The sequence below is a fragment of the Dioscorea cayenensis genome, chromosome 8, assembly GCF_009730915.1.
Source record: "Dioscorea cayenensis subsp. rotundata cultivar TDr96_F1 chromosome 8, TDr96_F1_v2_PseudoChromosome.rev07_lg8_w22 25.fasta, whole genome shotgun sequence".
Lineage (NCBI taxonomy): Eukaryota > Viridiplantae > Streptophyta > Magnoliopsida > Dioscoreales > Dioscoreaceae > Dioscorea > Dioscorea cayenensis.
The window spans coordinates 13,113,259-13,128,803 of record NC_052478.1 but is presented as its reverse complement, the minus strand read 5'-3'; the positions used below and the strand labels follow the sequence as shown (position 1 = coordinate 13,128,803).

Sequence of the window (15,545 nt, the reverse complement as noted above, 5' to 3'; positions counted from 1 at the left end):
TGGCCCCATGGCCTTTTGTGGACCCTGATTACTCCATGAGAAATTGGGATGATTCTTCCAACCCGGATTGTAGGTATTGCTATATGGGTTTCCTTTAGGTCTCATGCCATTACCTACAAAATCAACGTTCTCCACTGAAGAAACATCACTGATAGAGATCAGGCAATCGGAGGGAGCATGTCCTCCACCACACTAGGTGCAATTAGTCACGGACGCCACTCTATTTGAAGTTAGAAGATCTAACTTCTTACTCAAATTTTCCACTTGAGCCGCCAATGAAGTTACCGCATCTATTTCATGGAGACCGGACACTTTTTTCTTCTCCCTAGCATTCCATTGGTAGCTGTTTAACCCTATTTCTTCAATTAACTGATGAGCCTCATCGGGGGTCTTGCTACCTAAGGTACCTCCTGCTGCCGCATCCAAGAGTTACCTTGTACTCGGGTTCAAACCATTATAAAAGGTCTGAACAATCATCCACTTCGGGAATCTGTGTTGCGGGCACTTTCTCAGGAGGTCCTTGAACCTTTCCCATGTCTCGAATAGAGACTCCAATTCCAACTGAACAAAGGATGAGATCTCGTTCCGAAGCTTTGCTGATTTTCCCGGAGGGAAATAACGGGCCAGAAAAGCTTCTACCATCTCCTCCCACGTGGTAATTAACGCTCTAGGTAATGAGTGTAGCCACTGCTTCGCTCTCCCCTTTAGGGAAAATGGGAAGTCTAGCAACTTGATTGTATCATCCGTCACCCTGTTTATTTTCAGCATATCACACACCTGAAGAAAGCTCTCTATAAGACTGTTTGGATCTTCATCGGCCAAACCATTGAATTGTGCGGATTACTACAACATGTGGATGAATGAAGGTTCAGTTCGAAGTTCTGAGCTGTAATTGGGGGACGCACAATACTCCACTGTGTCCCCAACACTGATGGTCTGGCATAATCGGATAATGTTCGTTGTTGCTCATTCTGTTCTGCCATGTTTTCAGATTCTTCCTGATAAGTGCTCGTGTGATATGAATGCGAAGCATTCTTTCCTTATGTTGAGCATTACTTTTGATTGCTTCCCTGCAAGTGTACGGGATCACCAAGTAATACCTCGCATGAAGACGCGAGGATCATATTCCACGGGGCTAAGGATCTCTTATTACTCATTCTCGAGCTATTATCTAGCCTAAGATCTCAAGTGATGGATTTTTACTCTACTAAATGTAATTAAAGCTAAAACGAGATTATGACCAAATTAGAGAGAACAAGCAATAAGCAAGAAAGAAAATCAATGAGATACAAAGGCCTATGGATGAGGATCCCCTTGAGGGGTTATCATGCAACATGGATGATGATCTAAAGATGCAAGGGTAAAATGGACCATGAGATTCCAAGATTAGAACAACCCCAATTTCTCGGCGATTGAACCCTAATCCCATACGAACATAGATAGGAATTTCTCCCAAATCTATATCCCTACGATTGTATTAAGTACGAGGAAATCTCACCTAGGAGTAAACCTACTCTTCTTCAGATTAAACCTACATGGAGGGCTACCAAACACCCAATTTCTCGGCGTGATGATACAAGTATCCCCTTCTAATCCATTCATGATCTAATACATGCGAGCAAGTCACATCTACATGCATCACTCATAAAAGAGCTACGGATTTCTCCTTAGTGTAGCACTTAGCATGAAAACAATGGATTAGATCTCAAAATTACCCAAGCATAGAATTAACAAGTTATCATCCAACATACATGATAAAACCCCCCAAGGTTCACCAACACCCGGTGGCCTTGGGGGTCTAGTGTGTCATCATCCCACAACAAGCAATACAAACAAGCAAAACATGAAACAAAAGCATAAATGACACTCCCTAGATGAAATGGTGAAGGAGGAGGTTAAAAATGTGCCGAATGACACTTTCCCCGCCAAAGGAGTGCCAAATGACGCTTCCTCTAGCCGCGGGTCTCCTTCCTTCAAATTGTGGTAGATCTCCCCTTGAATGACGTTGCCTTCTTGCCTTGAGAATCTTGGACCTTGGGCTTGGATGATCTTCTAGCTTCCTTGCCCTTCTTCTCCTCCCCAAGGTCGCCCAAAAACTCCCGAGTGCTCTCCCAAAGTCGGCCAAGAAAAAGTCCAGCCAAAGGTCCTCTTTTCTGCCCTAAAAGTGGGTATTTATTCCCCCCGAGTCATACGGGTCGTATGGGGGTCGTATAGCACCCAAAAACCCTAGATTCGCTATCCATACGTGGTGCATACGGCCCCCATACTGGGTAGTATGGAAATCTGGGCAGACACTCCAAATCAATCTGCTGCTACAGTCTATACGGCCCCCATACTGTGTAGTATGGGGGTAGTATGAAATTCCTGTTTTCTTCTCTTTTCGCCCAAATGATATCTTATTGTTCTCCATGGCTTCCTTATGCCCTACAAAGCAAATAATAGACGATTAAGCGCAAAACGGGCATCAAATCTCACAAAATACATGCAAAGTGAATACAATATATACATGAAAACATCTACATTTAGACACTTATCAAATATCCCCACACTTAAGCGTTGCTTGTCCCCAAGCAAACAACTCATGAAAAACAAAGAGACTGAGAAGTGGCTAAATGCATTACCTCTGGCATCAAGTAAATATAAGACTCCAAAAGCAATGGACAATGATACATAGATGTTGAGTCATAGTCAATAAGCATAATAAAAAAATATCCTGTCTCACCCCTTATATGTCTGTGCCGTGTAAGTGAATCTTATATCTCATATGCCCTGATCTGGTCTAGCCTAAGGACTTCAATCAGTACAGCTCTGGATGCTAATCACTCCACTTACAAAGAATACTAAGTCTTAAACTACTAAGTGCTACTTCAATGGCCAAATAAGATCCTTCTAATTCTATACCTTGAAACTAAGTCCACTTTCTACTCAAAACCTTTGTAGGTACTCACATAGATCACTAGAATTTTTATTTTCATCTCATCATTCATTTCTTTTCATTTTTTTTCCGAGTCCGACTAACGTAGACTGCAAGAAAATCATTTTGAAATCTTTCTGGAGGGTGCACATGCTAGTTAGGCAGAAGAGCCACCCAACTACTCGATTACAGTCCACATAGACGCATTCATGCTTCAATAGCAGAGGAATACTGACATAGACTAATTTTTTTTTTCATTTCATTTTTTTTTACATTCACCCTAGATCACATCTTCAGAGTACTCTACATGACACAAAACTAGGATTAGCTCAACAAGACTTAGAAGTTCTTAAGAGTCCATTGAAGGATAGAACTTAGTGTTCTAATGCCAAGTACTCAAAGTAGTGTGTTACGCATACAAGAGAGTTAGAGAGTAGTCACATTGGCTATTCCCAGGGAATCGACAAAAAATTTCAGTGCACATGACAATACTAGGGGTAAAACAGGATTTAATAAAGCATAGAAACAAGTAAATCACATCAATCATTAGTCCAAGCTAAAAGAATCTTACAAGAATGAACAAAGCCATCATAGGTAACTTTAGCATGTAGCAAATGATCCTAAAACATGAAATACACCCATCCCCACACTTAGTGTTGTACATTGCCCTCAATGTACACTAATCATGAAGAACATGCAAGATGAAGCAATGCAAATATAAAGGAGGGTGAAAACGAACTCCCCAGTTCAACTTGTGCTCGTCGTGAGGTAGGACGTGAGAAAATGTGTGGTGAGCAATACATGTCCCGTCCGACCTCCATTAAAACCAGGAAAGCCCACCAAATTCCCTTAATGCCCTGCGAGGCAAAATGGGGACATTATCATTCCACAAAGAATTTAAAATACAAGCACAAGGGGAAAACTAGAGAGTAGTCAACAAAAACACAAAGATGAAAATAAACTAAAGTTCGACAATACAAGTCGGTAGGGTAGAACCATGCCAACTTAACAAAATACAAAACAAAGTAAGCAAAAGTAAACAATATTTTTCCAAGCTCCAACAAGCTGCTACTCATCACAATCTGGTGCTAATGGTGGTGGCATGGCGGTAGAAGAAGTGGCTACAGTGTGCGAGGATGAACCACAGTAGGAGATGATGAAACGGTGAAGATCTGCCTCGAGCGGGCGCTGTCCCTCAATGATCTGGTGAAGCTGGCCATGAATCTCACGTTGCTCTTGACGCACAGCCTAAACCTCGCCCTCAAGCCCCCTCAGTCTCATGTCAAAGTCAGGTAAAGATGTAGCGCCGGGGGTAGGAGCAGGCGCGCCCTCAGGGTCTAACTCTGTGTGCTCAGTCTGTCGCTGACTAGACTCACCAGTGGCCTGGTGGCGTGTGGGTCTGCCACGTGTGATCACCAAGCCAATCGCCTGTATGTTGGTTGGTCCGAGGGGTACTGTACCTCCTACAACGGTCATGCCTCGCGTCTGCTCAAGTAAACCCATGCCACGGATCAATCTTGTCACATAAGGCCCAATAAATATAGCTTCCAATCATGCATACGAGCCCTGGTGAAGAAATGCATCGGCGACAAGGTGGTCAAGGTGAGTAGGGTGTCGCTCGAAGATGCCATACATCGTATAAATATCGGCTTGAGTGACAACCCCCTTGCTATCGGTCGGGCCCCAAATGGATCGAGCAATCAAAGCATGAATGAATCTGTGTGCCGGGTCAATCTTGTGCGAGACCTTTCGTGTTTTATCATCACCCGCCAAAGTCGCCCAATAGTTGCTTCATCCCACTCCACTTGGGAGATCAAGTTTAAGACGCCTACCGGGCATGGAGTTGATAAACTCATCATCATAAATCCCCAAGTACTTGGCAAAATCCAAGTGGTGCATAGTACGCTTCCGTCCAAAAGCTTGAAAACGGATCGTGATAATTTTCCTATTCCACACGGAATCTCCATCTTGTTGTGCCTCAAATGTACTCAAAACCTCCAAGGTTAATTGACGAAAGGTTGGCTCGTTTATGGCAAAAAGCTTGTCCCAACAATTCCTTGATAGCCATTCCCTTACTTGACTTGCAATCCCAAGGCTCTCCACAAGTCCCCACTCAAGGTAGCACAATGTTCCATACGGTTTTGTTTTCAGTCGATCATATCTCTCTCGATGATGGGATAACTTGAAGACGGGCTAATCGGGTGTAGAGGAGGGCCCGGTGGTCCTTGGGCGCTTGGAAGCGAGCCGTTTTGTGTTAGGCATCCCTACAATGAAGATAAACTTTGTTCAAGCTCATAGGGATACAAAGCAAAGCAAAAGAAAATGCTAGAGATAGAGGAAACACAAAAAAAATCAAAGTTTTAAGGTTATACGGCCGTATAGGGGTCGTATGGTCACTATTCATATGGCAAGAGTCTCCCCTATATTCAAAGCATCGAAAACTTTTTACATAAATTTGAAGGAGAATTCATCCATGACATTCACATCATTCAAACCAACAAAATGCTATATAAATCCCACACAAAATCTCCAAGAATGCCCAAGAAATGAGAAAGATAAAACTAGGGCAAAGAAAAAGCATACCGATGAAATGTTGAGAAAACAAGCTTTAAATTCAGGGAAAACCACTAGATCGACGTCTCAAATGGATGAGGAGAGGATTTAGGAAGAAAAATGAAGAGATTTGGTCAAGAATTGAGTGAGAATGAAGTGAGAAAATCGGTGGAAAAAGAGAGAAAAGAAGAGAATGGAAGAAAGAGAGAGAGAGAGAGAGAGAGAGATTAAATGGGGGGGGCCCCGACCCCATACGGCTCCCATACGGCCCCGTATGTGAGCCGTATGGGCCAAAAGGCCCTCTCGGCCGAGGGTTCTCCTGTCGCAGACGGCCCCTTATGGGGGCCGTATGGGGGGCAGTCTGCGACGACACAGAGCCTCTGTGCTCATCTCAGACGGCCACCATATGGTCCAGTAAGGTTGTATACCCATTAGAATCAATTAAAACTTCGAAAACCTGCCCCCAAATGATGAAAAAATGATATAGCAAGCTCGAAGACTCCTCCAAAAATGAGTGAATTGAATAAAACTACGATCTAGTGCATGAATTAACACCTAAATATGAGTTTCTCAAGAAGTTGCACAACCATACCACAATTAAAACGATGAGAGCACTACGCGAAGTGTGTGAGCATGAACTTATTCAAAAGTAAAACAAGATTAAGAAATACGAGAATTGAAATGAACTAGGAACTAAAATACGAAAAATGCAAGCAAACACCCCCTAGCACTTGGGTTGCCTCCCAAGAAGCGCTTGTTTAACGTCACGAGCCTGACGTACCTCATTCCTTAACTCATGGGGGCTCAAAGAGTTTAATGCCACCCCCGGTTTCCTTTGTAGCATTGTTTCATCTCGGTAAATTCAGTGACAACATTGAAAAGACCTCAAATTGTTCATGAGTAGAGAGGGGTGAAAAATTTACCTTTCCTCCATGAGAAGTGGGGTGATGAAGCTTGTTACCTTTCTTCTTTCTCCCATGAATCTCCCTCCACATATTCTTGACAAATGACTCTTGTTTTTCTTTTTCCTTAGCATTAGTGCAGGACACCCTCTCTTTTGGTTGCTTCAAATTACGAATTTGAGGATGTTGGTGAGGTTCTCCTTGTTCTTCATTCTCCAACTCTCCCAAGTATTCATCCAAGGGATTTATAGAGAGCACCTCCCCGCACACAATCAAAAAAATCAATCTATCAGTTTCATCAACAAAGTAAAGTGTGTCATCATGATCTAAAGAATGTTTCATGGCGGCGGCAAAGTGTACACCACTTCCTCTTCTCCGACTCTTAACGTTAACTTTCCTCCTTTCAAGTCAATCAAGGCACCCGAGGTGCTGAGGAATGGTCGGCCAAGAATCAGTGGTATCTCCACATCTTCATCTATGTCCATGATGACAAAATCCATGGGAAAAACAAATTTGTCCACTCGGACAATTACATCTTCAACAATCCCACGAGATTTTCTTGTTGATCGATCCGCCAATTGTAAGGTCATCCTCGTGGGCCTCAACTCATCCAAGCCAAGTTTCAAATACATGGTGTAGGGCATGACGTTTATGCTAGCCCCCGAATCCGCTAGAGCATTTTTGTGGATTCCATCTTCAAGCATGCACGGGATAATGAAGCTTCCCGGATCTTTCAACTTTTGTGGGAGCTTCATTTCTAGAATGGCCGAGCAATTCCCCGTAAGCGCAACCGTGCCCTTTTCCTCCAACTTTCTCTTGTTTGTGAGGAGCTCTTTTAAGAACTTGGCATATTTTGGCATTTGAGTCAACGCTTCAACTATCGGGATGTTCAAGTGAAGTTGTTTGAAGATGTTAATGAATTTTCTGAAATGAATATCCTCCTTGTCATGCTTTAATCTTGTTGGATAGGGGATTGGAGGCTTGTATTCGTATGATTCTGACTGTCTTTGTTGTTGGGCCTTGTCATATTTTCCTTGATTCTTGTCTTCACTACTTCCTTCAACTAGCTTGGGGTCTTCCCCGGAGGCTACCTCACTTTCCTTGACACTTGGGTCAACCTCAACCCTTGTCTCAACTTGCCTCCCGCTTCTAAGAGCAATGGCCTTTAAGTGCTTCCTTGGATTTTCTTCCGTGTTACTTGGAAGACACCCTAGGGGACGTTCAGAATTTGCCTTTGCGAGTTCCCCTACTCGATGCTCAAGTGACTTCACCGAAGCTTGGAGGTTTCTCAAAATAGAACCTATCTCAGTGAACTGTTCGGCGTGTTCAGTGAGCTGAGCATTCACCTTGCCAAATTGTGCATCCATGCTATTGGTTAGGCTATTGGACCTGTCATTAGTACTAAGCATGAACTTGGCAAGGACCTCTTCAGTAGAAAACTTCCTCTCCATGGCCGGTTATTGGAATTGAGATCCTTGAGATGGTGCACCTCTTTGTTGCTGTTAGACTTGGTTCCATGAAAAATTTGGGTGGTTCTTCCACCCTGGATTGTAAGTTGAGCTATACGGGTTCCCTTGACTTCGTTGCCCTCCAATATAGTCAATATTCTCAATGGACGCAACTGAGGAGCTAGCAATAGGACATTGGGCTGCATCATGCCCACCACCACAAGTGCTACAATTCATCACTGATTCTGACCTCGAACTACTGCCAATGAGAAGATCAAGCTTCCGAGTCAACACATCAACCTTTGCGGCCAAGGCATCATTGCTACTAACTTCGTAAAGCCCAGTAGTCTTTTATGTAGATCCTCTTGAGGCCCAATGTGATTCATTGCTTGCCATAGACTCAAGTAATTGCACGGCCTCATCGGGATACTTGTTGCTAAGGGAACCACCCGCTGCGACATCAATGAGTTGGCGAGTAGCATAATTCAGCCCATTATAAATTATTTCCACTCGCATCCATAAGGCAAAACCATGGTGGGGGCACCTTCTAAGGAGATCCTTGAATCTTTCATAAGCTTCAAACAATGTCTCGGACTCCCCTTGTTTAAAGGCTGAAATTTCTTGCCTCAACTTTGCCGCCTTGCTTGGCGGAAAGTATCTCCCAAGGAACTTCTCAACCATATCCTTCTATGTTTTAATAGATCCCGGAGACAAAGATGTAAGCCAACGATAAGCTCCGTCTCTCAAGCTGAACGGAAATAGTCTCAAACGGATCGCATCGTCCGATACCCCATTAATCTTAAATGTGGAGCAAATTTGGAGGAACCAGGAAAGATGGTCATGTGCATCTTCATTCACGAGACTGTTGAATTGAACCGAGTTCTGGACAATGCCGATTGTACTCGCTTTAATTTCAAAGTTGTTGGATGCCACGGTCGGTGCTTGAACACTAAACTCATCTCCCGTGAATCGGGGTCTTTCATACTCGGATAGAGTGCGTCGCTCTTCGGCCATGATTGAAGACTCTCTATCCTCAATTTCAATGTTCTGCGAACCCGATCCTTCACCAACCTCTCTCAATCTCCGATGTAGAGTTCTTTCAATTTCACTATCTGGTGTAATCAATGTCGATGGATTTGAGCGTGTCATGCACAGTACCTTGCAAAACCGAGAAAGATGATAGAAAGTTAAGATTAAAGGAAATGAAAAATAACAATAAAAAATGAGTAAAGAATGAAATGGCTAGAGTAATAATCTAAAAGTTTCCTAGAATTCCTTAAAGTTCCCCGGCAACGGCGCCAAAAACTTGATTGCTTCCCCGCAAGTGTACGGGATCGCCAAGTAATACCTCGCGTGAAGACGCGAGGATCGTATTCCACAGGGCTAAGGATCTCCTATTACTCCTTCTCAAGCTATTATCTAGCCTAAGATCTCAAGTGATGGATTTTTACTCTACTAAATGTAATTAAAGCTAAAACGAGATTATGACCAAATTAGAGAGAACAAGTAATAAGCAAGAAAGAAAATCAATGAGATGCAAAGGGCAATGGATGAGGATCCCCTTGAGGGGTTATCATCAAACATGGATGATGATCTAAAGATGCAAGGGTAAAATGGACCATGAGATTCCAAGATTAGAACAACCCCAATTTCTCGGTGATTGAACCCTAATCCCATACGAACATAGATAGGAATTTCTCCCAAATCTATATCCCTACGATTGCATTAAGTACGAGAAAATCTCACTTAGGAGTAAACCTACTCTTCTTCGGATTAAACCTACATGGAGAGCTACCAAACACCCAATTTCTCAGCGTGATGATACAAGTATCCCCTTCTAATCCATTCATGATCTAATAAATGCGAGCAAGTCACATCTACATGCATCACTCATAAAAGAGCTACGGATTTCTCCTTAGTGTAGCACTTAGCATGAAAACAATGGATTAGATCTCAAAATTACCCAAGCATAGAATTAACAAGTTATCATCCAACATACATGATAAAACCCCCCAAGGTTCACCAACACCCGGTGGCCTTGGGGGTCTAGTGTGTCATCATCCCACAACAAGCAATACAAACAAGCAAAACATGAAACAAAAGCATAAATGACACTCCCTAGATGAAATGGTGAAGGAGGAGGTGAAAAATGTGCCGAATGATGCTTTCCCCACCAAAGGAGTGCCAAATGACGCTTCCTCTAGCCGCGGGTCTCCTTCCTTCAAATTGTGGTAGATCTCCCCTTGAATGATGTTCCCTTCTTGCCTTGAGAATCTTGGACCTTGGGCTTGGATGATCTTCTAGCTTCCTTGCCCTTCTTCTCCTCCCCAAGGTCGCCCAAAAACTCCCAAGTGCTCTCCCAAAGTCAGCCAAGAAAAAGTCCAGCCAAAAGTCCTCTTTTCTGCCCTAAAAGTTGGTATTTATACCCCCCGAGGCATACGGGTCGTGTGGGGGTCATATGGGGGTCGTATAGCACCCCAAAACCCTAGATTCGCGATCCATACGGGGTGCATATGGCCCCCATACTGGGTAGTATGGAAATCTGGGCAGACACTCCAAATCAATCTGCTGCTACAGTGTATATAGCCCCCATACGGGGTAGTATGGGGGTAGTATGAAATTCTTGTTTTCTTCTCTTTTCGCCCAAATAATATCTTATTGTTCTCCATGGCTTCCTTATGCCCTACAAAGCAAATAATAGATGATTAAGTGCAAAACCGGCATCAAACCTCACAAAATACATGCACAGTGAATACGATATATACATGAAAACATCTACATTTAGACACTTATCAACTTTTCTCATGTTTTTACACTAATATGTGTGTTTTTATGTTACTTTCGTGCAGGTAGGGTTGTGAGGCCAAGTATGAAGGAAAGAATCAAATGTGGATCATAATGCACCGATTTTGGAGGAAATCTTGCTAAGGTTCAAACGTGAAGACATAGGTCGGGTGCCAGATGCTAGAGTGTGTGCCAACCTCCTCGTATTTGAGTTAGCACAACTATTTGGAGGCGCACAAGGGCAGTCACACTCAAGCATTCCGACTTATGCACATAGAACAAGATCTCCACCAACTTGTCCGTCATTAAAGAAGCAAAGCGATCCACGACGTGAACGTGTGCCCGTTTGCATCACCTCGATGAAAGTATGGACTTGGGAAGTATTTTAGGCCAGGTACTATAGCAGAGCACTATAGAAAAGTACTGTAGCAGCATTGTTCACAGCCGGCCGAGAAAACAGGAATTCTGAGAATCCACATGGGCGTGGGGAAATTATACACGCCCGTGTGGAAATTCCACATGGGCGTGTGAAAAATCCACAGGCCCGTGTGGTTGCCCGATTCCAGCCCTATTTAAAGCCGATTTCAGCCCCGATTTCAGCATTCTTTTCTCCATCTTTTCCCCAACTTGAGAGAGGGTTTCGGCTAGGGTTTTGAGAGGTATTGGCTAAGGTTTTGGAGAGGTTCTATGGCTCTGACATCGTCATTCCTGAGGAAGAAGGTTGGTAGGGGAGCTTCATCGAGGCGTATCCTATACCGGACAAGGGAATCCTTGGATGGCAAGTAGATGACTTTCCATAAGACCATCGACACGACTATCGAGGGGGTTTCTCTATGGATTCATTGCTTTTACATTCTATTTCTTTGATTGTACTTAGCTCCATGGAGAGCTAAACCCCTAGTGGGCACTTGGGTATTTGTGAACCCTAGGATGTATTTGTTTCTTTGAATCTCTTTATTATACTTTTAATTAATTGATGTTTGTTATGAGTTCCAACCTTGAATGCTTGATTGGATGAACATTTCCCCTAGAGTGACACTAGGGTTGAGAGTTCTTGTTGGTAACCTTGTGAGTAAGTGACACACCACGAGCGTTAGACAAAGCTAGGTTGGAGAGGGTTGAGAGGGTGAGTCGAGAGGTACAGGAGCATCCCCTTTCCCCTCTGATGTGATAGATTCTACCTCCATTCCTCGAGTTCTTTGCGGCCATAATAAAGCGAATGGTGTAAGGGATGACCCTCCGCTGGGGCTTAGTTGCGCGTGCAACGGAGTGAAGCATTGAGGTGATCTTAGTATCTAAAGTCACTTCAACGCTTCACTCTGTTTCTCGCGCAACTAATCGCCAGCGGAGTTCATCTTCTAGAACTTCACTCTATTATGACGACAGAAAACTCAAGGAAATGGAGGTTGGATAAATCACACCGGAGGGTAAATGGGACGCTCTGCTACCTCTCGACTCACCCGCTCAACCCTCTCAAATCAAGCAATGTCTAACCCTCATAGTGTGGCACTCATCTACAATGATTACCAAGATGGACTCTCAACCCTAGTGTCACACTAATTGAGAAATCATTCAATAAGCATTCAAGATTAGAACTCAATTGAAACATCAATTTAGAAAAACATAATAAAAGATCAATGAAACAATAACATCCTAGGGTTTACAAAATCCAAGTACCCACTAGGGGGTTAGCACTCCATGGAGCAAAATACAATCAATAATGAAATTAAAAGTAAATCCAAGTAATCCATAAGAAAACCCCCTCAGTAGTCATGTCAATGGTCTTGTAGAGTAGCCAAGTCTTCTCCAAAAGTCTCCTTATCCGGCCTAGGGCACACCTTACCGGATCGGTGTTGACGAAAGCTCTCCAAATAACCTTCTTCCAAGTGGAGCGAGGTGTTGAATCCTTAGAACCACTCCAAAGAAGTGCCAAAAGCCTCTCTAAACACTGGCCGATGGCCTCTCGAAAGATGGATGAATGTTGGAGAAAAGGCGAAAAGAAGATCACGACAATCTGGCTGAATCGCAGCTTCAATAGTGCTGGAATCAGGAATCCACACGCCCCTATAGATTTTTCCCACAGGCTTATGGATTTCCACACAGGCGTGGGGAATTTCCACACGCCCATGTGGATTCTCTGGAAATCCATTTTTTCAGACGGCTGTGAACAGTAACTACTACAGAACTTACTACAATGTTTTGCTACAGTAACCTTCTATAATACTCGTCCAAAACACTCCCAATACCAAGCTTTTAATCGAGGCAACATAAACGGGCCCACGTTTATATCATAGATCGCACGTCTTCCTCAATCAAAAGTTTTATTGGCAGAGATCTTGTTATCAATGCACAAGTTGGTATACGCAAATGTGACTGCCTTTGTGCCCCTCCAACTCATTGTAGTAACTTGAATTCATGGAAGTTGGCACACATTCACGTATCTTGGAGTCCCACTTGTGTCTTCACATTTGTTCCTTACATGATTCCACCAAATAATTCGTTTACTATTTACTTTTGGCTTCTTTTCTCAATACTTAGCTGCACAACCCTACATGCGTAAAAGAACACAAATACAAATGTATTAGCGCTTAGACCTGCTAAAAGTAATGCTCAACATAAGGAAAGAACACTTCGCATTCTTATCACACAAGCACGGAGTAAGGGTGATGGACACTTGTGCTTTAACAAGCTCGATAACTCTCCCTCTACCTTAAAATAATTATGTGCATCATGCTTTCAAGTTGTAGGTAAGAGGGCAATTTTCATCTATGAGCCCCTATGAGGTAAGAAGAGGTACATCAAACTTAGTGACATTAAAAAAGTGCTTCTTTGGAGGTATTTCAAGTCTTTACTGTTTTCTAGGTTTAGTTTAGTACTTGGATGAATAAGTGCTTTAGTGTTGGTGTCTTGATTTTTTACATGCTATTGTTGTGTTTTAGTTATGGATTGTTGGTGTTTTAGTGTGCTTAATTATGATTGACGAAGTTTCTTGGTCGTTTGAGCATGTTTTCCATGATTCTCTGGTCAATTCTTCATCATATTTGCAGTCTCTTTGTGTGTATAAGTGTGCAAAAATTTTCTGGAGAGTCTCTAATTTTTTCTAAGTCATCCAGAGAAGACACACGACCATGTGAAAATTTCACATGAGTGTGTGTTTCCATTCAGAGCTCATCCCAAGAGGACACAGGGGCATGTAAATGCCCCCGTAAATGGCCTTGTGATGGTCACACGCCCGTGGGTAATTTTCACATGGGCGTGTCTTTCTTTGCAGAGTTCTCATACTCCATCCTGAGAAGACACAAAGGCATTTGAGTGCCACTGTGGATGATTTTGTGAACAAGACAGGGGCATGGGTAATTTCCACACACACGTGTGAAACTCTGTAGAGAGTTCTCTTCCATCCCGAGAAGACACAAGGGCATGTGAGTGCCCCTATGAGTACCCCTGTGAGCATCCACACGTCCGTGTCGAATTTTCACAAGGGTGTGTGGATCATTTAGCCAATTCACGGGAGGACAGAGAGCACACAGGGACGTGTGGATACCCCTATGGGTTGGGCAAATAGGCGTTTGAAATTTCCACACACCCGTGTGGATGCATTCAGAGGAAACTTGAGATATCCCAAGAGCACATAAGGGTGTGTGTTTGTTCCTGTGAAGCTCCCCTGTGGAGTCACACCGGCGTGGGTAATTTCCACACGCCCGTGTGGATGCACAGAATGCCAAGGGACGCGGCATTTCTTTAAAATCTACTCGCGTCCCTTCATTATTTCACTCCAAAACACTCAGAGAACACTTTCCCTCGCTCTCCCGACATTGCTGCCATTTATTTGAGGGGATTTTAGGGTGTTTTGTGGCTACTTTTAAGGTTTTCTACTCCAAATTTGTCAGTAAGCCCTCTTCCTCTTTTTCTTCGCCAATCTTGATTTATTTCTCTTAAATTGGTGAATGCTGCTTCGATTTCATGATTAAATGGATGGTGCATGTTTTCAAGTAATTTTAGAATAAATTTGTAATGTATTTTTGGGATTTTTGCATATTGGACGTCTGGCTAGCATGCCCCAATGATCCACACAGGCGTGTGTAAATTCCACACGACCGTTTGGATTTTTTTGCAGTATTGTTTTGTGAGTTTGGTTGATTGATTTTGTTTTTAATTCTTGCAGATATGGCCCCTAGAACAAAGAAAGTGGCCGGCTATCATCCCCGAGACCCCTATCTGGAGTAGCTAGAGTTCACGATCCCTTAGCATCAGGCTCGTTTCAAGCAATTAGTGAAACTCAAGTTTGGACAATCAAGGTTTCCCGACTTGAGTGCATTGAGAGAGGTTCAGTTGTGAGACGATATGGCTAATGAGATGGAGAAGATTTTTCCATGGGCAGCTGGATAAGATTATTGTATATCTGAGAGCCGGCTAGTCGCATGGTCACACTGGAGGTATTAGCATCATTTGAGTTCGACAGAACGTACAACAACTTCTCTAGCATTAATGCTATTCAATTCAGAGTATTCGGACAGCACCATAGCATGGGCGCCCCATAGTTCTTTGTTAGACTAGATTTGTATGATGTGGCCTACATAGACAGTGAGGAGTACGATCAGTTACCAACCAATTATCAGGGTAGTTTGACTTCTTAGAGAGTGTACGGAGCACCATACAACCAGGGTTAGTATGAGCTGGGGGTGTCCAAGGCCATGTGCCTTTCTCGACCTGCATACCGTTATCTTCATGCCGTTCTGAGCAGGTCGGTGAATGGTTTTGGTGACAATACTGGGGTGTTGAGCCGACAGGAGCTACTCTATCTATATTCGATGGTGCAAAGTGAGCCACTCCACCTGGGGCACATTTTGGTAGAGTACTTGAGGCATCAAGGTTAGTATACTAGTATCGGAGTCATCTTTTAGGCCCGTACATCACTAGACACATCATGGGAATGGGTCTTAT

The 15,545-nt window shown here is 43.3% G+C and overlaps 2 non-coding genes across 2 annotated transcripts; both read left to right on the top strand.

Annotated features, from left to right (window-relative positions):
• The first annotated feature begins 487 nt into the window (after positions 1 to 487).
• On the top strand, positions 488 to 594 carry LOC120268062. Its single transcript, XR_005538733.1, has one exon. It is a non-coding gene; the product is annotated as a small nucleolar RNA R71 (small nucleolar RNA).
• Positions 595 to 8,343: 7,749 nt separating this feature from the next.
• LOC120268128 lies at positions 8,344 to 8,450 on the top strand. The gene has a single exon (XR_005538798.1). It is a non-coding gene; the product is annotated as a small nucleolar RNA R71 (small nucleolar RNA).
• The last annotated feature ends 7,095 nt before the right edge of the window (positions 8,451 to 15,545 follow it).